This window comes from Neoarius graeffei, chromosome 9 (assembly GCF_027579695.1).
Source record: "Neoarius graeffei isolate fNeoGra1 chromosome 9, fNeoGra1.pri, whole genome shotgun sequence".
NCBI classification, from domain to species: Eukaryota; Metazoa; Chordata; class Actinopteri; order Siluriformes; family Ariidae; genus Neoarius; species Neoarius graeffei.
The window spans coordinates 46,100,924-46,122,645 of NC_083577.1; positions in this window are offsets into that span (position 1 = coordinate 46,100,924).

A 21,722-nucleotide genomic window follows, 5' to 3' on the forward strand; every position below is an offset into this window, starting at 1 on the left:
TGCACACTCTGTTTCTCTGGTAACCGCGGCCTTTCTCCACACCGACAGCTATTGAGCTCCTAGGGAGAGACAAAAGAGAGGCCTGCGCTGGTAATTTCTTATCTAGAATAAAAAAGCCCATTAGTGCCTGGGTTTAACTAGGGCCCACACAAAAGTAAGGAGAAATCATTGCCATGCAGCCCTACTAACGTGATTGGGATGAGGGGGTTGCTGAAGGTGTGCATGTCTATGTGTTTGTGATTGTGGTGGTATCCAACCCAATGCCATCCATTCTCTGTGTAAACATGGAGATTCTTACAGGTCAATAAATTTCATGTGGTAAGGTTATCACATTAAAAAAAATAACATGCTGTTGTTGTGCTTGAAGAATTAGGCTAGGCATCACCACTGTCTTAAAAAGAATTAATGTCACATTTCAGATTTCTTTTGTGGATTCTAGCTTGGCTTTATTATTCTGTAAAGCTGTTTACCATACTAACTTGCGGTCTACAAACATGTTGCATAGATTCTTGGCTTGTTTATATGGATTTGTCCTGTTGTGCTGTACAATAATTTTGATTTTCTTTCACAAATGAAACTGAATAAGCCAGTGTGCAAGAAATAGACAGAGATGATCCAGGTTGTTTCTATCATGGATTGAACTCTTATTGATCTCTACACTCTGTTCTCATCAGACTCCCAAGAAACACATAAAGAAGTAGAAAAAGAGAGCTGATGAAGGAGGGAGGTAAGTCAGGTGACCATGGAGAAGAGATATTGACCTCTCTCCAAAAGCCCCACAGAAACCATAGTGACTCCCTTGCTTAAATGCCACAACCCAGCCTCTCTCTAGATGTGGATTGATGTGACATTTGACATAATTGTGAGGACAATCTCTTTCTCCTCCCTTCATTCTTGTCTGCTCTCTTTTGCTTTCTTACCCTCCCCTTGCACATAATATAATTTGAGATTACACCTGTAAGGATATTTAGGCTCACGTAGAATGGAGAAAGCTGAGCTGAGAAATCCTTATCCACAACAACTGCTCTCATGAGACTGTTATTTAGTTCTCACATATAATAGAACCCCTTTTGGAGGAGAGATGAGCAGCTATCTAATGCTCGGTGGATGATTTCTTGATTTCTCATGATTGTTGCTCATTGTTCACTTTCTCAAGGCATAACTCAATTTGTAGAATTTATAAGTGCCCACTTATCTTGTGGTGGCTCAGTCTATCATCATGGAGTAGGAGATTTTTTTTGGTACACATTTATCAAAATATACTTTTCCATGACACCGAGTTGGATTACTAAATGCATGTTTTCTTCCTTTAGTATGTATCTTTTACCTCGGTGAGTGCATGTGGTTGTACCTTTAATATGCTTTTAGAGTAGTGGTCTTTAATATCCAATTATGTACCTTAAATTATTTTTAAAGGTTTACAGATCAAGTAGATATTAAATACACAGAACTTGTTCCTCTTGATAGTATCACACCATCAACAAGGAAAACTACAGTCTGGTACCTTTTTTCTGAGAGTTTATGTAAACCTAGAAGCAATAAACCAAGGGGTTATGATATGATATATTCAGGTGAGATATATTCAGGTGTTAAGATCATTTTTAGTGCTTTTATGTGCAATTTGCATGTTTTTTTAATTTATTCCTGCATCACACTATGTTGTTTCTTTTAAAGGTATTCTGGTCGTTATTTGTATATGATTTTTTTTAATGTAAACAAATTCTAATTATTTAATCTGTCTAATAATGTAACACTACCCCCTCTGAATTTTTCCTGTAGTGTATCAACCCACTGTCTTATCAAAGTCCTACAACCACTCTCATTAAAATGGGGTCCAGACTCCTGAATCCTATGCATCATTGTCTAGATTTAGGAGGAAGGCTAATCATTCAGCTCCTATCAGCTGGCTGACAGAAGGCAAGCAATCATGCCTGTCAGCTGGCCAGAAATCATGGGAGATCAGGAGAGGTTAAACAAGGCTGACATACGTGATAATGAAGACTCAGCTATAAATTAAGATGTGACCACGATAAAGAAAAAGGGGGACAAATATCCCTGCCCCGTCTCAAACTTAAGAGTGACATTTTGGTGCACAAGTGTGTGTGTGTGTGTGTGTGTGTGTGTGTGTGTGTGTGTGTGTGTGTGTGTGTGTGTGTGTGTGTGTGTCTGCGAGAGAGAGAAGTAGTGTGAGAGTGAGATTGAGTGTTGCACCATCATCATTTTGCTGTCTGCCTATGACCACTGGCATTTCATTCCATACTGAGGGCTGAATGAGACTGTCCCAAATCAGAAGAGACATCTGATAACATGTCCAGTGAGTTCCTGCTATCTGACAGGAGCCTCTGCTCTGACAAGGCATAGAAAGGGAATTAAGAAAGAAAGGCAGTGAAAAAGAGTGATTGAGAGGATAGGGCAAGAAAAGATTCAGCAATATGCTATAATGAGTAGGACACCATTTTGATTGCTGCTGGTCCAGTCACCATATTATCTTCCTCATGGATATAGAAACAAGCAGCTGAAACTTCTTTCCAAGGAGGAGGAGATGGACCCTTATCTGACAAAGTTTTTTTTGTTGGATTTCTGTATAATTCCAGATAAAGAGGTTACAGAACTGACATATTCCCTCTGTAGCTAAAGAGATTAGTATTACAGGACCTTTAGTGAAAGCTGACAGGGAATTAGGAAAAGCCAGGAAAAAGTAATCCATCTTTTATTTTCTTTTGTTGTATGATGCTGTGTTTGATCATGGCTGTGGGCACATCTGAGCCATGTAAGCTTTTAAGATGCTCTTCTGTAATTGATAAGCTTTCCTCAGGCACAGAGAATTTTGCTCTAGTGAAGATCACTCAGGCCATATGAGATGCTTGCAGCTCTATATTTTACAAATGTTCTTGTCCCTCAGTATTTCCATTTTTCATTTCAGGCTCTCTATACACTTATTGAGTGTGTGTGTGTGTGTGTGTCAGAGAATTTTCCCCATTTCCTGTATTTCAAATCATGTCTCAGGTTGGATTAGAGGCTAAAGGCATGACATAGTGCCCACCCTCCATTTCACAGTAAATACCCTCAGCTCACTCTTCTACACCAACATCCTCGTCACAAACTCTTATAATGGGGCAAAGGAAATTAACACACAAATATAGTCATAATAAGTAATTCAGTCATAATAAAATAATCCTGCTCATCAACTACTTCATACTCTATTGTATTGACACGTGCATTTTTGTTCTCCCACAGTGAGCTCTATCTGTATATAAGCATAATCACAAACACAGGTGCTTTCTCTGAGAACCGTTAGGTAGAATGATGTTGAGAGAGAGAGAGAGAGAGTGGGCGCAGGGGGCTGGGGGATAAGACAGTTGTGTGTGGGTGAGAATATGTCAAATTCAACACAAAATAATGTGCCAACAACAATTTGTGTGCATAATTAAATACGTAATAATTATATAGTATATAATTATATAAAGGCATAACATATAATACCACACTTGCACACATGTATGCATGCACATATAGATAGATTATTTGATCACGGCAGATTCTACCATAACAGAGGCCAGTTAAGTCCCATCTCCTTACATTGCTGAATTGATTATTTTGATCATTCTATTAAGTTTTTCTAGTAGCATTTGAGGTCTTGGACATTCACAGTAAATTTTAGGACAGTAGTCCTGGTAACTAATTAATAAAAGCCTGACATGACAGACATGCTAAATGACAATAGAAACACATCGGTTTCTATCATCAAAATCTGACAGACAAACTAACGTCTACCATCATATTCTGACAGACACTCTAGATGACAATAGCAACAAAACTGTTTCTTACATTATTAATTTGACAAATTTAGTAATAATATTAAATACCTCATCACTAGAACCAAATAATAAAATAAAATATTGAAATAAAAAAGATAAAATTTATTTTCAAAATTGAAATATCAACAATAATTGTCAGAACAGTGACGATAGACACGACTGTGTCACTTTCGCGGGGAAATAACACATTGAAATGGCCTGTTAGCTGAAAGGGTCACAAGTGGCTCTGATTTATCTCAACTTACGATAGTTTTCCTCCAGAAAAATTTAAATATGAATGCACAAATATATTCTCAATGTTTCTATCGTCAAAAATTTCTATCGTCAGGATAGCTGACTGAAAATCTTACCTTGATTTATTTGATGAAATCTAGCTGTCAGAACTCCAAGTCTTGCCCGGAAGTAAATGTCTGCTGTCACAAAAATCATGCGCAGTAGAATTTCCTCTTTGCATCAGTCAACATGTGCGTGGTGAGGGCTTGAATTTTGCTATCATCAGGTGCATTTGACTGACAGACTGACGATAGCATTTTTTAAAAATAACTGTGGGCTTCTCTCGTGAACGAAATAGTTTTTTCGCTGTTAATCTATTTCAACTCTATCTGTTGACACCCAAAAATTATAAAGCCTGCTTCCACACGATAACTACCAAAGATCCATAATGGCTGAGTCTATCATCAGGTCATCTGACAGAAATTCACTGACGATAGCAACAGGGATAATGAAAGTGATTTTTAAAATGGGAGTTATGTCTGTCAGATATGTCAAAGAATTAGAACTTTATTCTTTAAAAATCTTTTATTGATATACTTAATGTATTTTTAAATGACATGTGCTGTTTTAGAAGACCAAATACCATATTTTCAATCTTGAAAATATTACCTCACTGAAAAAAGGACAAGAAAAATTTCTTATTTTGTGGGCAAGTGATTAATGGATCCAGTTACAGTAGAATCTGCCTCACTCTATCTACCAGATTGAACATTAAAAAATGAATTTAACACACCAATCAAGATAATCCAGGAACTACCCACAGCATTATATGCAATTTATTAGCTTTTTTAGAAACTGTATTTATTCCATAGTACTGTGTCTCCCCACTCAATCCAGTATGAAAATGAATTACCTAGCTACATTATTTTTCCTCATTTGAAAGTCTATGAACAAACTGAGACCAGGTTTGAACTCCATCATGTTGTTCACATGCACCTGATCAGAGGTGACATGAGACTTAGTGCTTTTAGTAGGTGCATCTCAAAGGGTCCTTTATTTCTCATGACTGAAAGTAACTGTTTTGGTTCAACCTGTACACACACAAAACACATTGAAACATAGAGAGCTGTCAGTTGATTAAATTCAGAGAACAGGGACTTTTACTGGAGATGAATATTTTAAGGGAGTCACTTTATCCATCCATTATCCATAACTGCTTGTCCTGTACAGGGTCGCAGGCAAGCTGGAGCCTATCCCAGCTGATTATGGGCGAGAGGCGGGGTACACCCTGGACAAGTCGCCAGATCATCGCAGGGCTGACACATAGACACAGACAACCATTCACACTCACATTCACACCTACGGTCAATTTAGAGCCACCAATTAACCTAACCTGCATGTCTTTGGACTGTGGGGGAAACCGGAGCACCCGGAGGAAACCCACGGGGAGAACATGCAAACTCCACACAGAAAGGCCCCTGTCGGCCATGGGTTCGAACCCAGAACTTTCTTGCTGTGAGGCAACAGTGCTAACCACGACACCACCGTGCTGCCCGGAATCACTTTATCTCATCTCATTATCTCTAGCCGCTTTATCCTGTTCTACAGGGTTGCAGGCAAGCTGGAGCCTATCCCAGCTGACTACGGGCAAAAGGCGGGGTACACCCTGGACAAGTCGCCAGGTCATCATAGGGCTGACACATAGACACAGACAATCATTCACACTCACATTCACACCTACGGTCAATTTAGAGTCACCAGTTAACCTAACCTGCATGTCTTTGGACTGTGGGGGAAAACGGAGCACCCGGAGGAAACCCACGCAGACACGGGAAGAACATGCAAACTCCACACAGAAAGGCCCCTGTCGGCCATGGGTTTGAACCCAGAACTTTCTTGCTGTGAGGCAACAGTGCTAACCACGACACCACCGTGCTGCCTGGAATCACTTTATAATATTCCTAATATTTGGATTCTTTGAATGAACAGTTTTTGCCCATGGGTTCTCTGAGGTTATTACAGAGTTCCAGTGGTCTTTTCCTGGATTCAAATAACTGAATGAACAATGTATGTTTGTAATAACAGATAAAACCTGCACGTAGGCCTAATAACTAATTCATCCATCATCGATAGCTGCTTATCCTGTACAGGGTCACAAGCAAGCTGGAGCCTATCCCAGCTGACTATGGGTGAGAGGCGGGGCACACCCTGGACAAGTCCCCAGGTCATCACAGGGCTGACATGTAGGTGGGGTTTACATTAGACCGTATCAGCGGATCATCAGATTAACGTTTTTAAAATGATTAGCGTGCACACAGCAACACCAATACACGATTCGCGTGCACACAGCAACGCCAATACACGGATACGCTCGGCTCTGCAGGCATCCTGCGCTCCAAATCACTCCGCCCTGAACAGCGAGTGCCCTCTGGAGGGTGCGCACTCCGGCCCTGCGCAGCTCACAGAGCGCGCGAGTGAAGCACACGAGCAGTGATTTGGGACTGAGCCGCTGTGTGTGTGATCTCAGTGCATATCGGGCATGCGCGTCACTTACCACTTGCAAGTGGAAGGATGGCAAGCCTAAAGAAAATCATAACTACACAATGGGCAGTATTTGCATCAGTATTTGCAGTATTTTCATACTTTTATACTCTTTAATGAAAGGTGATACAAGGCAGAAGTCCGTGCCGTTTTTCAGCAGTCGCATCACATGACCAACGCCAGCGAATCAGGAAGGTGGATGTCACAGTGACGTTGTCCAATGACGACGCCAGCTAGAGCTCAGCACAGCGTATCCGCGTATCAGCGTATTCTCAATGTTTACACAGCACCGGACCAGACACGATCTGGATTGAATATGTGGACCCTGGCGGATTCCCGTTTCCCGGTGTTTCCAGGCGTTTTAATGTAAACGGACAGTGCATCCGCGAAGAAAACGAGACAGATACGGTCTAATGTAAACTTGGCCATAGAGACAAACAACCATTCACAGTCACACTCACATTCACACCTACGGTCAATTTAGAGTCACCAGTTAGCCTAACCTGCATGCCTTTGGACTGTGGGGGAAACCGGAGCACCCGGAGAACGCAGACACGGGAAGAACATGCAAACTCCACACCGAAAGGCCCTCGTCAGCCGCTGGGCTCGAACCCAGGACTTTCTTGCTGTGAGGCAACAGTGCTAACCACTACATCACCGTGCCATCCCCCCCACTAACTAATATTTATTCTAACTCTGTCAGTCAGTCTTTTGTAATATTTGTATTAAATTGCAAACCTTGCTAATCTGAAAAGATGGCAAACAGGACTATGGCTAACACTGCTATGGCGTACTACAGGCTTTAGCAGTCACTTTTGTTTCATTTTTTAAAGATCGTTTTATCTTATATTTAATAAATTACTAGGAGAACAAATGAATACAACTAATTAATTTGTGTACTATAATTATAATACAATACTGGAAGTACTCCCATTGGCAACAATGATAAACAGAGGTCTATTATTAGTGATTGATTAGAAGTTGTTCAGTCACAGGGTAATTACACTACTGAATGCAGTAGGGAATTAATGATCAGTGTTTCAGTACATCTGACCTCACTTGATGTTTCATGGCATGTGCTGCATTTCTGCTAAGTACCAGGGGAGTGACAGATGCTCTGTTCCCTCCTTGCTCAGGGTAAACCACTCTTAATCAATCTGATTGATTCCATTATATACAAAGGAACAACAAGAGACAGTGAATGGATCTAGACTCAGTCAGCAAACACAATAAGCTGTCAGTCCTAATCCTGTTCCACCTGTTTTCAGACAAAAGGTATCAGAACTACAGGACCCTCTTAGGAGAAGTCAGTCAGTACATATGAGATTAATGACAATATGTTTATAATGCATTGCAAAAATGCAACAAGTCCTGCTTTTACTAGTTCTGTGCAACTTACCTTGTTCCTGTTTGGATAGATGAAGTTTTCAGTCGTTTATTGCATATAGCTGAATAGCTAAGTATTATAGGGTTTTTTTTGTATTCAACGAATCATACCATGCTTTTCCTCAACCGATTATTAGTGGTATGTCATTTTAAAAAGTATGATTAAGGTAGAAAAGTATTGGGAAGTGGAAAGAAAAGCAAAGGGACGAAACTAAGATGGAGAAAGAGAGATGGCTTGAAGAATGTGGAGAAAAATTCTGTGCATGCAGAGAGAGAGAGAGATTGAAAGAAGGGGAGTAAAGTAAGGAAATATGAGGGGACTCTGACAAAAGCACACCCTCAGCAACCCCAGGTGTCACTTGGTGAAAAAGGGAGATTCAAATTAGAAAAATTAATAACAGCGTGCAGGATGAAGGAGAAAAAAATGCATATTTTGGAATACAGCTGTGACAAGAGCAGAGGAATTAGTCCAATTTATGCTGGTAATTGCTTTGCTAATTCTTCTGTTAATTTCTCTTTCACGTTAACTAAGGATGATAGCATAATAGCCTGAGACTTAACCCTTTAAGTCGACCTCTTTCTCATTCTATCCATTTTCCATTTTGTTTTCTCCCAGCTCTTAACTCACTAGCAAAATAAGATATAGAAAATGCCAGTTTTTGCAGTCCATTTTTTTATGATTATACATTTCTCGAACATGAGCAAATTTAAAAAAGGAGATACTACTAAACCTCAATTTTCCACCACTTACAGAAACTCGGGTTTCAATAACCTAACATCAAAATGATGCAATGCCATTATGGAGCATATTGAGATAGTGAATGCACAAAAATGTCTTTTTTCAACTGCTGAAAAGACAAATGCACATGTTCATGCTTCATGCAGTACAATTTCGGAACAACACACAGCAGCACAGTGATGTGGCCTTGAACACAATACCTAAGCATGCTCATCTTGAGAGACTTAACTGTCGGCTCACAGCAAATATATCCATCCATCCATCCATCCATCCATCCATCCATCCATTATCTGTAGCCGCTTATCCTGTCCTACAGGGTTGCAGGCAAGCTGGAGCCTATCCCAGCTGACTATGGGTGAGAGGTGGGGTACACCCTGGACATATCGCCAGATCATCGCAGGGCTGACACAGGCGACATCCACACGACAACGGCAACGAGATTTTATTTAAAAAAAAAAATCACGTCCACATGGGCAACGGATCAGTAAAATATCAGGTACATATGGCATAGCCTGGGCCCGCCCATCCTAAGTGTGACGCAACACGAGGGCCTGTTGCGAGCTTAGTCTGGCAAGGCAAGCTATCTCCAGCTCTTCCAAGCTCCCGAAAAATCGGGAGCCAATCAACTTTGAGCATCTCCAACGGCCCTGGGTAGAGGCGTGTTCAAGGCAGTGACCTAGTAGAACTGCGACCGGAAGGCATAGATTGTTTACAGAATCTATGCCGGAAGCGCTTCATTCACTAGAAACATTACGAACATGGAGCAGCGGCAAGCCTTTGATACAGCGGTAGATGCTGTATTGAAAGCATTCAACAGGAAGTTCTCATTGAAAACGGAGCAAAGAGCAGCCCTGGAGGTATTTATCTTCTTCCTGTTACTCAAGCAGTTTCCGTCGCGTCACGTACATCAGAGGAAAGAGTGATGTGATTGGTTTAAGCTTCGTCACAGCCTTTTCTGGCTTCGACCAGTAGCAAACTGAGGCATTTCAGGGAGGCGGGTCAACCACGCCTTTGGGAAACGGTTGGGCTTAATATCTTTGCCAGACCAAATGCTCGCAGAGCTTTGAAGTCGCGTTAGCCAGACTACATATGGCAACGCAACGCTTGCTGAAAACGATGCAATACACATGCCACACCTCTAGGGGTGCTGTAAGACGGTCCCATCAGAGACACCAGAACAATAGAAGAAGTAGACGCATGCGCATAAACCCCTTCTTCTACCCGGTGTGAAGCACTGTCAGGAACAAACACACACCAAGAAGAAGATGTCTGCGACTACGCAAGGAAATCGTGCCTTCTGTGTGTACAAATTAGTTTTATTAGTGTGCATAGCTTTATATAACTTAATTTTCTTATTGTGTGAACATTTTGAAAAGCATTTTTATATAATTTATATAACTTTTTATATTGTGTGTGAACATTTTTAAAAGCAGTCTTATCCAATAAAAAAAAGAAATTCAAGAAATGGTTCAGTTACTTGTTTATTTAAAAGAAAAGCTGTATACAAAAGTGAATGCAATGCAGTGGTTCATACAAAACAGCGAGAGTGCTGCTTGTTCTAGTCATGTGGTTGTGACATCATCGCAAACAAATCCGTTCTACTCATCCAGACGACTTCGCAACGGCGCCGTTGCCAGATTTTTCCACTCTGGAACCCGTTCTCAAAAAAATATCATTGTGGGGCACCCAAAACGCTGGTGCCGTGTGGACGCCAGGCCGAAACGATAAACAATTTTATCAGATTCACCTGAATCCGTTGCCGTGTGGACAGAGACAAACAACCATTCACACTCACATTCACACCTACGGTCAATTTAGAGCCACACGGCACCAGCGTTTTGGTGCCCCACAACGATATTTTTGAGAACGGGTTCCAGAGTGGAAAAATCTGGCAACGGCGCCGTTGCGAAGTCGTCTGGATGAGTAGAACGGATTTGTTTACGATGACGTCACAACCACATGACTAGAACAAGCAGCACTCTCGCTGTTTTGTATGAACCACTGCATTGCATTCACGTTTGTATACAGCTTTTCTTTTAAATAAACAAGTAACTGAACCATTTCTTGAATTTTTTTTTTTATTGGATAAGACTGCTTTTCAAAATGTTCACACACAATAAGAAAATTAAGTTATATAAAACTATGCACACTAATAAAACTTATTTGTACACACAGAAGGCATGATTTCCTCGTGTAGTCGCAACCATCATCTTCTTGTTGTGTGTTTGTTCCTGAGAGTGCTTCACACCGGGTAGAAGAAGGGGTTTATGTGCATGCGTCTACTTCTTCTATTGTTCTAGTGTCTCCGATGGGACCGTCTTACAGCGCCCCTAGAGGTGTGGCATGTGTATTGCATCGTTTTCAGCAAGCGTTGCGTTGCCATATGTACCTGATATTTTACTGATCCGTTGCCCATGTGGACGCGATATTTTTTTAATAAAATCTCATTGCCGTTGTCGTGTGGATGTAGCCTGTGCTTCCAGTTTTCATTCTATTCACACCTTCTCAGGCTACATCCACACGACAACGGCAACGAGATGTTATTTAAAAAAATATCGCGTCCAAATGGGCAACGATCAGTAAAATATCAGATCCATATGGCAACGCAACACTTGCTGAAAACGATGCAATACACATGCCACACCTCTAGGGGCGCTGTAAGACGGTCCCTTCGGAGACACCAGAACAATAGAAGAAGTAAGGACGCATGCGCATAAACTATTATGCGCGAGACTTCATATTAGCCACAAAGTCAGGAAAATCTGTTCGTAAAATTACGTTATAATGACCAAATACAATGAAAAGTATTTTTCCAGTCTCACCTGTGAAAGGTAATCCCATGTGATCTCGTTTGGACGGTAAACCTGTTGGTACAGTTAAACGCAGCACATGAATGAGGCATCTTTATTCTCCACTTTGACCTATCCAATATGGCGGCGAGGATGATGTATGATTCTACGCGGAAGGCGGCGTCTTTAATGGTCCAGAATAAATTGAATGCTACACGTTGATGGATTAATTTGTTGTTCTACGCCCTTTTTGAGGAATGTATTGTAGGACTTAAACCAACATCTGAAAAGGTGAGATCGCTCCTTTTTTTCCCTATTTTTGCTGGCGGGATTGACTCTGCCCTAAGGGCTATTTTTCTCTCTCCCTCTCTCTCTCTCTCTCTCTCTCTCTCTCTCTCACTTTGCACCATTACACAATAAATATTCACAGTGAAAATATTTTGTAAGCGCATTTCATGAACCAAGTTATAGGATTTGTTGACAACTCGCATCGAGTTCGTTACACTTCTACCCGGCGTGAAGCACTGACAGTCATGTGGTTGTGACGTCATAGTAAACAAATCCGTTCTAGTCATCCAGACGACTTCGCAACGGCAACGTTGCCAGATCTTTCCACTCTGGAACCCATTCTCAAAAAGATTGCGTTTTGGGCACCCAAAACGCCGGTGTCGTGTGGACGCCAGGCCTAAACAATAAGCAATTGTATCGGAGTCACCTGAATCCGTTGCCGTGTGGACAGGGCCTCAGTGGTTTGACATTGGTTTTGTAGGAGGCATCTGGGATTTTCAGGACCTTGCATTTCCAGTCATTCTGTCTGAAATGTAATTCTGTCGTGTATTAATATTCATCATTAACTTGCAGCAACATCGTAGCTGTGAAACATTTTTAGTTGATGAGCTGATGTTTGAATATATAATTGATATGGTAGCATTCCATCTGCATGATGTAGTGTATGTTCCAAGAGAATGTTGCCAGCCTAAAATAATGGTTTTAATAAAATTTGGATTGTGGTATCTGATATGCATGTAATATTTTCCTGGAAGCTCACAACTGATCGTTTTAGTTCTGATTCAAACCTCAGTCATATACTAGTGCATTATTAAAAAAAAAAAAAGAAAGAAAGCAAATATGGTTAGGACATGATGTCCTATTTTCTAAATGCTGATGTTTCCCTAGTGTTCATAAAAGACCTACAGTTACACGGTTTGATTTTTTCCCGTTTTGTGAAATTTATCATGTTTTTTCAGAACAATAGTATTTTGTGTTGTGGTCTTTCGCTCTCTGTTTTTTTTCTTTCAGCATCTAAATATATATAGCCAAAACAAAAAAATTATATAGTTAATTAATATCTGGCTATTTGTTTAATCTGTATTAAATTCTGGACTTGCTGATCTGCTATTAATATTGACTGAGCAGAGCAAGGTGATATTTTTGGGACTTTTCCTAATTTGTTATTTGAATAATTTTTACAAAGCATAGGTCATTTGAGCTTTAACGATTTCAAAACAGCATTTCAAAATTAACATGTGCATATTCCATTCATTGTAGTAGAGCCACTTTCAGATGCACATGCAATAATCCTCAAAAGGAGTAATAAAAGATGAATAGATATAGAGAGAAGTAAAATGTCCTTGTCTAACTCTACCGTCAACCCTAAAACAAGATATCTTTGGTTTAATATTAGAGCGCAGAAGCACTTTTTAATGCAATACTATGTCTTTCTAAAATTTCACAATTACTTCAATTCCATGTAAATAATTTTCACTTTTTGGTTTTACCATTCAAGCATACTCAAACACTGAATGTTTGCTGTTAGCATCAACTGAGAATCGCTATTTGTATTTTGTGTGATTTTTTTATATCAGCGTGGATTCCCACCAAGTATTTGTCAAATCTGAGAAAACGACTGCTGACATGAGGTCTGTCTGGGCTCAGCCAGTCAATTGAATTCCCATCTATCATGGTTAGTTTCACAGTTGTCATCTGTTTTGCTGTTGCCCCACAGTCTACTTGAGACCTTTAACCTGGAGGCATTCTGTACAAATCACATTAGCAGCCCCTGTGTTCTTTAGTGCACCTTTGGACCAATTAAGTAAGACATCTGTTGTGTTCTGCTACAGCTCAACATCCTCACTTGTCTCCCTTCTTGCTGTTTGTTATGGCCAAAGTTCCCTGTCTTAAAAAATACTGTGAGTGTAGCAATATTTCAGGAGTTGCATTACTATTAAGAGCTTTTTGTTTATCTTCATCATTGCAGCACGGCCTTTTCCTCTGAGCTTTATCAGTTGCAAATGTCTTTCAAGAAGCATCAGTGCTGAATCCTATATAGCTAATTGTCCAGCCTTAATTAGCGTAGCAGAATAAAGTATGCAGTACCGAGAAGAGGCTCCATTATTGCATAGAGTATTCAGAGCCTGGAAGACAGCAACTGTCTAAGAGCAAATGCAAATCAAAATAACGCAGTTTTGAACCAGGTGCATCTCAAAGAAAATGGATGGGGAAAAAGAAAGAAAACGAAAAATGGGAAAGAAAAAGGGAGAGTGGAAGGCATGAGTGGATGTAAATGTAAGAAGGGAGGAAATAACCTCTGACATAGATGTTAGTCACATTGCATACCCATCTTAAATGAAGATTGTTGGGATCCCACTGAAAGCTGACACACTCATATCTTCATTACTGCCCCCCCCCCCCCCCCCCCTCTCCTTTTTCTTTTTTGGCTATGCTACATACTGTGCCGTTTTGTAATTGTTATTTGCAACATAAGATCAAGTACATGTACAGCTCATACAGCATCCTCTATTTAAGTGACTTACAAGCCGGAGCATTATTGGAGTACAGTTATTTCATCTGACTACTGCTTGGGACAGAAATGTCTACTTTCGTTCATGGAATTTCTTAAAAATATAGCTTATCATCACTTCAAGCTAGGCTAAAGCACATATGTGCTTGGAGAGCAGTTGTTCTGTCAAAACCATTGTGAAGAATTTATTATGGCGACTGGAATCAGCTGTTTGGTAATTGTATGCATGTGTATTCTCTTTGGATGCATTTTAAATATGTGCTGTTTGAAAATTATATATTTTACCTCTCTGTATTATATAAATACAAATTGTAAGATATATTACCTATTGATATGCATCATATGCGCAGACATAGGCATGTCTCTCTCTCTCTCACACACACACACACACACACACACACACAGAGTCAATAGCTCGATAGCATTTTAATTTGGTGAGGTCTGTGTTTTCACTCAATTTTGTCCAATTACATCTTGAATAAACATTGCTATTATGACTATTCACAATAGATGAATTACCAAAAGCTTCCCTATAGCCACATATCTGAGCTCAACATTAAGCTCAACATTCATACATTGTGAACGTATGAATAGTAAGAGATGAATACAAGATTCTGACATTTCTCATCACATTATTTCTAAGTCATAATATCGATCCGTGTTTTATTTAAAAAAAAAAACCTCTGCATTCACACGTGCATATGAGAGAAAGAAGAGACAGGAAATAACATTGTTCTTCTGGCTGTAATGTAGCTACGTGAGTTATTAATTATCATCTTTCCATTGTGTGATTCTGAGGCAAGCTCAGCAGACTCAGCAGGCTGATAGTGGCTACACATTTCTGGGGTCAGCATGTTTAAGATAGGTGTGTTTGTCCATACTAAAGGAGGCCAGCACCTTTACTCTTCTTTCAAACTCTCTGAAGACTAGCTTTGTATTTCTGGGTAGAATGGTGCTGAGGGAAACAGCAGCCACAGTAGACTTGGTGCCAAAGAAGCAGGAAAGGGTGGGTAGGGAAGACAGACTCTGAAGCAGGAGTGTTTTTTTTTTTTTTTTTACCATAGCCATCTTTATTGTGTTGCATATTGCTCTCAAGGCCAGGGCTCGAAAGTCATTATGGGGTCATGCTAATGAATAATGGAGATTTAGTCAAGGCTACGTGACTGCAAGTGTGTGTTGACTGAAACCGTCAACCAGAGGGTACACACAAGCGTAGCATCCCATAACCCTTTACTCGGTCTTTGGAAGCTTAGGCCCAAGGACAACGTCTATTAAGACATCTCTCTCTCAGAATTCACATTCAAACCACCTGATCATTCAATTTGTGTTTAGCTCATGAAAGACACCTTGAGCCTGTATCAGAGGGGAAGAAGGTTTCTATACAGCTCAACCACAAAACAGGCAGGCAGGGACTGAAGCGAGGTGAACTGAATGTTCTCCCATCCCTGTAAATTTCTCTTTCTTTCTTTCTTTCTTTCTTTCTTTCTTTCTTTCTTTCTTTCTTTCTTTCTTTCTTTCTTGATAATAACAAGTATCACACGAGAGAACACATTACAAATAGCATTTGGGTACAAGGTCTTTAAAGACTATTGTAGTTATTTATGCATATTTATGCATCACCTAGTTCCCTCCATATTTATAAATTTGATTCCCCCCTTATGCCTTACCTTTTCAAATCAAAATTAAAGGTATGAGGTAAAGCCAAACCTTTCATCTTCAGGTAATAAGTGTCACGTGTGTGTGTGTGTGTGTGTGTGTGTGTGTGTGTGTGTGTGTGTGTGTGTGTGTGAAGCTAATAAATGAGGACTAACAAGGTGTTTTGCCCCCTTTACTACAAGAATAAACCCAAGATGGCTCTCTCTCTCTTTCTACCAATTTCACTTTTCTCACACTCTATCTGTCTCTCATATGCTCACACTTTCTCTTGCTCTTCCTGACACATAGCAAATATTATTCATAGGTACAAGGGCAGTATTTTGAAAGCAGCAGTTCAAAGGCTTTGGCACAGAAAGCAGAGTGAAGGTGTTTTTGAAAAAACAGAGTGCATTTCCATCCCAGCTACAGAGCACAGGGCCATTTGTGGAGATGAGATGAAGAACAACATATCTGTGTATGTGTGCTGGAGGGGGCCAGAGGTCATACAGTTGTTATTATTGTATTGACATTGGGATTTTAAATTCACAATGCTGACACACATTTGATAAACATATTTTGCATATGAATAGATGAAACTGACTGTGGTTATTCTGTAAAGAATGTTTTTGTTCAAATGTTCTATCTTAAAAATCCTGTTCTCAGGATCATGTCCAGGTCAGGTCGGGAGTGAAACCAAGTCCGTGTAGGGTTAACAAGCCAGGCACCCATTGCTCATCAGGCCAGCTAATGAGTTCTCTCACACAGCCCTATCACATGACCTCAAGGGTCACATGACCAACTAGGCCCTGTGTGCCTTTCCCTGGATCATCTGAATATTTCATTCAGTTGCAGATTAACAGCAATCAATTAGTCATCAGAGTACAGGCAGAATCAGTTGTCCAGAGTCTGCAGCTAATAAAGCCATTCAGGGGTGACTGAGCTAGCCAAAGAAGGCCACATGCTGTGAAGTGACCTGAGTCCCCATAGCTTGTTTTAGTTCTAATGCAATATTAGGCATTGGACTCAATTATTCACTTGTGACTTATTACTGGGGTGTGTTGCTATCAGACTAGAATAGGTTGGAAGAGTGCTTCAAACAAACAGATGAAGTCAAGGAATTGTACATTTTGAGGAGAATGATACCCTTCTCATGTTCACCCATTGGTTGTTGAGAAATTATATCAAACACCCATGAATTTGCAATTATATAAGATGTGTATATATGAACATTCATTAAATATTTACATTGTATTAGTGAGGTGAGTGTTAAGGGTCAACAGACTGGTGTTAGTATTAAGTGTCACCTTTTGCTCAGCAGGCTGATCAGGTGTTACTTGTGGGTTCCCCCCCCCCAGTTACCTTTCTTGTAAATCTGCTGCCTGACCTTAATGAGGAAAGAAAGAAAGAACAATATAAATACAGTTGTTGCTTTCATATAAAAAGAAATTCCACATATGTATTCTTGCAAGTAATGTTCACAGGGAAAAAAATATTCTCTTCCTTAGTAATGTTGTATATCAGATACTATTAGCTTTATTGGTAGCTACTTTGTAGATACAGAATCTGATCTTAAAGCAAATACATACCTTGAAGAGAAAATGAAGAAAAAAAGGAAAATAATTGAATCAATTAAGAATTAATTCCTATTGCCCACCCCTTAAAATAGCCTTATAATGTTTCTTTTGAACACACATTGGGTGCTGTAAGTAATAATATTGATGCCCACCAGTTGTTCTTTTTGACGTCTCTGTTATAACATCTTTAAATCAGGGCTGGAGGGGGAGAGGATCATAGAAAAACTTAAAAAATTTTTTGCAGGGAGACTTTTCAACTATTTTCTTGTTAATGTTGCCTTATTTTAATGTTTTACTCACAAGGAAATGTGAAAGCAAGATGATTGATTGAGTGATTTTTGTTTATAATTTTTAAAATATAGTTATATAGACCCCCAACCCTCATCCTGGAAATATTGGAACAGCAGGACTAATTCTTTTGTTTCTGATATACAGTGGTGCTTGAAAGTTTGTGAAGCCTTTAGAATTTTCTATATTTCTGCATAAATATGACCTAAAACATCATCAGATTTTCACACAAGTTCTAAAAGTAGATAAAGAGAACCCAGTTAAACAAATGAGACAAAAATATTATACTTGGTCATTTATTTATTGAGGAAAATGATCTGATATTACATATCTGTGAGTGGCAAAAGTATGTGAACCTTTGCGTTCAGTATCTGGTGTGATCCCCTTGTGCAGCAATAACTGCGACTAAACTTTTCCGGTAACCGTTGATCAGTCCTGCACACTGGCTTGGAGGGATTTTAGCCCATTCCTCCGTACAGAACAGCTTCAACTCTGGGATGTTGGTGGGTTTCCTCACATGAACTACTTGCTTCAGGTCCTTACACAACATTTTGATTGGTTAAAGGTCAGGACTTTGACTTGGCCATTCCAAAACATTAACTTTATTCTTCTTTAACCATTCTTTGGTAGAACAACTTGTGCTTAGGGTCATTGTCTTGCTGCATGACCCACCTTCTCTTGAGATTCAGTTCATGGACAGATGTCCTGACATCTTCCTTTAGAATTCACTGGTATAATTCAGAATTCATTGTTCCATCAATGATGGCAAGCCGTCCTGGCCCAGATGCAGCAAAACAGGCCCAAACCATGATACTACCACCACCATGTTTCAGAGATGGGATAAGGTTCTTATGCTGGAATGCAGTGTTTTCCTTTCTCCAAACATAACTCTTCTCATTTAAACCAAAAAGTTCTATTTTGGTCTCATCCATCCACAAAACATTTTTCCAGTAGCCTTCTGGCTTGTCCATGTAATCTTTAGCAAACTGTTGACTCTAATTTCACCTTCAAATTAACTGCTAAACCTAGAGGTTCACATATTTTTGCCTCTCACAGATATGTAATATTGGATCATTTTCCTGAATAAATAAATGAGCAAATATAATATTTTTGTTTCATTTGTTTAACTGGGTTCTCTTTACCTACTTTTAGGACTTGTGTGAACATCTGATGTTGTTTTAGGTCATATTTATGCAGAAATATAGAAAATTCTAAAGGGTTCACAAACTTTCAAGCACCACTGTACACTCACAACAGGGCAATTCCATGTAAATGTCAACCTCACCATGCAAAAATAAAGCAACATGTAATACATCAAAACCACTCCCAGAGATCTCACCTAGGCCTGTATTTTACAGATGTGAATAAGTTGAACCAATTTGTAACCAACCTAATATGTCACTGTCAGTCTTTCTTTCTTATAATGTAAAACCCAAGCTAAAATCAACTTTGATCATGTACAATTCTATATTATTGCCACAAGCCACAGAAATGTATGCTAAAATCCACAAAACAGCAAAACAATAGCCATCCTAAATATTATTTAAGAACTTTGATAGTTTTAGCTGATATTTAGAGAGTTTTTCAAAGGGTTATGGTGGTTAAATTGCTGATTTTCTAAACATATGCCATGTCTATTTCAGACGCGTCACATCCATAACGGAATTTCGTCACATCCATAACGCTGACTTTTCCTTTCGAAACTCTGCATGAAATACAAAATATTTTAAACAAAGATTTTTTAATATTCACCTTGGACCCCTCTATCAAATGGATATCTCCATTTCGACATTAGGTTTACAATTTCACAGAGTTTGATAAAAATGTACAGTCACCCAAGAAAAGTGATACTTTTTCTGTCACGTCCATAACGCATCTTTTATTGGCATTTTCTGGCATGCCCTAGATGTACTATGGGAATTGTTCTTGTTCTATCACTTCTCCAGTATGGTACAGCCTTAAAATATGCAACACCTGTTTAAATACTGGGAGACAATAAAACATGCACTGGGTCATTTGTTGCCATTTTGAGTTCAAGTGTCACGTCCATAACGCTGGAATTGCTCAACATCTGATTTGAGATCATAAGATGAAAAAGAGTCTTTCAGCAATCAGAATTTCAGCTTTCATCTCCAGATATTTACATCTAGATGTATTAAACAATGTAGAACATGGTACCTTTGGTGCCAGACCATCCAGTTTTTAGATGAGCAAAAATATTGGTACAGATAGTCTTCAAGTCAAATAAATAAACACTTAATATTAGGTTGCATATCCTTTGAGTGCAATAACTGCATCAAGCTGGTGACACTGACCTCACCAGATTGTTGCATTCTTTTTTGTGTGTGATTTATTTTCCCAGGCTTGCACTGCAGCTTTTTTCAGTTGTTGTTTGTTTGGTGGTGGTGGTGGGATTTTTCTCCCTTCAGCCTTCTCTTCAGGAGGTGAAATGCATGCTCACTTGGGTTAAGGTCTGGTGATTGATTTGGCCAGTCTAAAACCTTGTACTTTTTCCCATGATGAAGTCCTTTGTTGTGTTAACAGTGTGTTTTGGGTCATTGTCTTGATTGGATTGAAGAAGAAGCCTTTATTTGTCACATGCACACTTAAGCACAGTGAAATTCATCCTGTGCATTTAACCCATCTGACGTTGTGAACACACACACACATACAGAGCAGTGGGCAGCTATGCTACAGCGCAGTTGGAGGTTAGGTGTCATACTCAAGGGCACTTCAGCCCAAGGCCACCCCATGTTAACCTAACTGCATATCTTTGGACTGTGGGGGAAACCAGAGCACCCGGAGGAAACCCACACAGACACAGGGAGAACATGCAAACTCCACACAGAAAGGCCCCCGTCGGCCACTGGGCTTGAACCCAGAACCTTCTTGCTGTGAGGTGACAGTGCTAACCACTACACCACCGTACCACCCCATTTCTCTTTAAATGAATTCACATAGTTTCTGTAGACTTCTGAACTCATTCTGCTGCTATGAGTTACATCATCAATAAAGATTAGTGAGCCTCTTCCAGAAGCAGCTATGCAAGCCCAAGCCATGGCACTACCGCCACCATGCTTGATTGATGAACTTGTATGCTTGGCTCAGGAATAGAGCCTTTCATTCTCCATACTTTGGTCTTTCCATTATTTTTCTAGAGGTTATTTTGGTTCCAGAACCTTTGTGGCTGATCTCTGTATTTCTTTCCAGTTTGGTCTTCTGATCATGACTGCTGATGAGTGGTTTGCATCTTGTGCTATAGCCTCTATATTTCTGCTCTTCTTCCAACTGTGGATCATGATACCTTCACCCTGCCCTGTGGAGGTTGTTGGTAATATCACTGACTTGCATTTTTTTTTCACAGCTCTAACAATGTTTGTCATCAACTGCTGTTTTCCTTGGCTGACCTGTCTGATGTCTGTTAGTTAGTACACCAAGCATAGAAAGTGGTTTCTTTCTCTTTCAGGACACTCCAAATTATTCTATAGATAGTTTTCACATGATGTCACAGAGTCGGGGATTCCCTGGTGGCGGCCATCTTGGAGGGCAAGCTTACCATATGGATCACTGAGCACACATTGTAGCGCGCGAGTTACATTCATTTATATATTATTTACATTTATTTAAAGCTAGCAATGGTGCAAACTTGTTGTATTCACGGCTGTCATAATAGGTCAGATGATGAAGTCAAGCGGAGCTTTTATGGAATTCCCACTGTACGGGAGTACGAAGGCGAGCAAACAAAGAAACTCAGCATACAAAGGAGAAATCTATGGCTTGCGAGAATCAACCGCAAGGATTATCAGCCTTCCAAACACAGCAAAGTCTGCTCCGATCATTTTATAAGTGGTAAGTTGTTTAAATAAACAATCAATTGTGTTTAAGTTTGTTTTTGGAAACCAAAACATCATGTGAACAATCTCTGAAGAATGCCTAACT